This window comes from Mirounga angustirostris, unplaced genomic scaffold (genome assembly GCF_029215605.1).
Source record: "Mirounga angustirostris isolate CCGP_5_RB_7025 unplaced genomic scaffold, mMirAng1.0.hap1 SCAF_10, whole genome shotgun sequence".
In the NCBI taxonomy this organism is placed as follows: Eukaryota; Metazoa; Chordata; class Mammalia; order Carnivora; family Phocidae; genus Mirounga; species Mirounga angustirostris.
The window spans coordinates 56,053,314-56,056,526 of NW_026991718.1; the positions used below are offsets into that span (position 1 = coordinate 56,053,314).

General features: G+C 37.5%; 1 pseudogene; it reads right to left on the reverse strand.

Annotated features, from left to right (window-relative positions):
• On the reverse strand, positions 1-443 carry LOC123850777 (trafficking protein particle complex subunit 2-like; annotated as a pseudogene).
• Positions 444-3,213: the final 2,770 nt, after the last annotated feature.

Consider the following 3,213-nt stretch of genomic DNA (forward strand, 5'->3'; position numbering starts at 1 on the left):
TCAACTTAAAAGGTGTTTCTTCCCAAGAAACTGAACTTTTTCGTCATATGGGCTTGATCAAATAGGAGAACTGGGTTCATAAAATGGATTCATTGCAAACTTTATAAATCATAGACATCAGTAAAGAAGTTCTTTATTCCATCTTATTGCCTTATGTCATGAAGCATAATAAATCTCACATGACCTGCAGTAACAAATGCTGAATCAAACCACTCCTTGAATTTGTCCAAAGTTTTCAGATCTATGTTGTATGACAGCCACATGTTCTCATCTACGAGGTTGAGAGCAGTGTGAGCTATGAATGGTTCAGATGACAATGATCATCGTTGGATTCTGTTTTTCCAGCTGGCAAAAACTCCATTTCAAAAATTGGAGTATCATGATGGCAGAAGCTTTCAGACATTGTCTTCAATAGATAACTCCTGCAAGGAACAGCCGGTCAGTTTCCACCGCAGACCCCTGCTGGGCAGCCTCTGTTGGAACTCCCTGAAAACCATTTGACTTTTTAACGTGTGTGTGTGTGTGTGTGTGTGTGTAGTGTAGTGTAGGTTGAATACCCAGTACTAAATAAACAATGGCTAATTTTTTGCTTTTTGACTTTCTTTTTATCAAGGCTTCATTACCCTATGCAACATAAATTGCAAGATCATATGGTATCTTGCTTAAATTAATTCTAACCCTTGATTTGGGAGCTTCCTTAGGCTTCTACATACAGTATGGACAACACTCTAGCATAATCTCATTAGCAGCACTTTTACAAATTTTACAACCTGATTATATATGTTGCTACCTCAATGCAGCTACTTACTATTGATTCTTACAGGCTTCTATTTCCAAGTTTAATTTTCTGTCCTTCAGGTTTGCTGACTGACAGGTACACAAGGACTCTTTTATTGCATAAATTTTATTACAAGTTGTACAAAAGATCTACACTATAATAAAAGGTATATTGCATAAATACCATATACAAAACATATATCCAATATAATATGTGTAATAAAACTTGTGTCTATGGGGTATATTATAAAATGATATTTAATTTTAGTGAAGATTATTAGAGGTTTTTTAGTGGAAGATAGTGTGGATACCCTGCATTATTCAATGCAAATTCTATTAATCCAGATAGTTTAAAAAAGAATACAGATTCTTCTAAAATACACATACAATGGTATATATTTTCCATGCCCTTACTTAGGTATGTAAATATATGTAAAAAGGATAAGCTGATATCCTCTTGGGAGAGTACAAAATTTGAAAGGGATCAAAAAGGACTTACCTTAACTAAAATATTCCAGTTTTTTTTTTTTAAACAGGGGGGATGTTTTCATGTATTTCCCATGTAATTAAAATTAACATTTAAAAAATCTAGGGCGCCTGGGTGGCTCAGTTGGTTAAGCGACTGCCTTCAGCTCAGGTCATGATCCCGGAGTCCTGGGATCGAGTCCCACATCGGGCTCCCGGCTCATCGGAGAGCCTGCTTCTCCCTCTGACCCTATCCCCTCTCATGCTGTTTCTCTCTCTCTCTCAAATAAATAAATAAATAAATAAATAAATAAAATCTTAAAAAAATTAAAAAATAAAAAATAAATCTAATTTAAAATAAAATTTTATTAAGATACAATACACATGCAGGGGCGCCTGGGTGGCTCAGTTGGTTAAGCGACTGCCTTCGGCTCAGGTCATGATCCTGGAGTCCCGGGATCGAGTCCCGCATCGGGCTCCCTGCTCAGCAGGGAGTCTGCTTCTCCCTCTGACCCGCTTCCCTCTCATGCTCTCTGTCTCTCATTCTCTCTCCCAAATAAATAAATAAAATCTTTAAAAAAAAAAAAGATACAATACACATGCAAAAAAATGCACAAAGGACACTTTTACACTCAAGACATTTTCACTAAGTGAATCCAGCTATGTAATCACACCGAGGTCAAGAAATACAATATTACAAGCACCCCAGAAGATGCCCCCACACCTCCTCTCAATCACTGTCCCCCCCTCCATCCCAGAGGAAAACATTACCCAGCTTCTAACAACAAAGATGAATTTTTGACTTTATGTAAATATAATCATTATGATATATATTCTTTTGTCTCATTTGTTTGCTCAACATCCTGTTGTAAGATCCATTCATTCTTGTTTCCTGAGGCTGTCATTGCACTCAGAATTGGACTATTAACAGATGACTTTTTAAATAAGGGTTCAGTGCCCCTAAACAGTTTTTTTTTAAATAACTAAGTATGTTTGAATTTCACTTTTCACATGATTTAGGGGGAAAAATTATGCCAGAAAATAGTATCCAACCATCAACATGTAAGCTCCTGACCTCCAAGTGATCTATCATCACCAAAAGACAAGTGAATTATCAGAACAGCAGAAGTTTTAATTTAAGAATCATTTGAATTATCTAGATAAAATGCATAAAATTTGATTAAATTCAGAATTTATGTTTAACCTAAATAAGATATTCAGTTACTTTGACATCGTGATTAAAATCTGATGGAATAGCTTGCTACTGAAAAGAAACACGAAGCTTGTGGGGGCAGTGATATATTTAAATCTCTAATGAAAGATTAAAAAGGGATATGTTCCATGGCCAAACCCCCCAACAGCAGCGTGAGGAACAGCATGGAGCTTTTGTCACAAGCTCTTTCAGGACTTGAAGCTTAACAAGTCTAAAATAAAAATATGTGAGTTTATAGACATGAAAATAGAACCTAGTAAAACTAAGCCTGGGCCCTGCCTCTGCCATTGGCCTGGAGGCTTAGGATCTGTTTCTTCTACTTCCTGGGATTATTTCTTGTCTGTGTTATGGTGTTCCTGAGTCTAGCTGAGATCTTCGCCTACAACTCCCAGATGAAGCCGTAAACCCTCTTCAAACTCTGACTCATCTGCCGACCTGTATTACAGATGCGTAGACAGCAAGAGGACTGAGCAGGGAGTTAACTCTCTTTCTACCACTGCTAAAGCTGCATAGCAATAGAATCCAGTGGTTTCCAACCTTTCCAGGAGGAAGATCCCACTGAATGCACTTTGCTGCTTAGCTTGGTTGTTGCTCTGAACTGTTGCCAGGCAGAGCCCATACTCTCTGTGCTCAAGATGCACAGGTGATTGTCAGGCATGTGTCCCAGTTAACTGTTGGTGGCACACCCTGAAATCATCAGTATCCCTGTTTTGAAATAACGGTATCACTGTTCTCTTACAAAATATTAAAAATAGCCC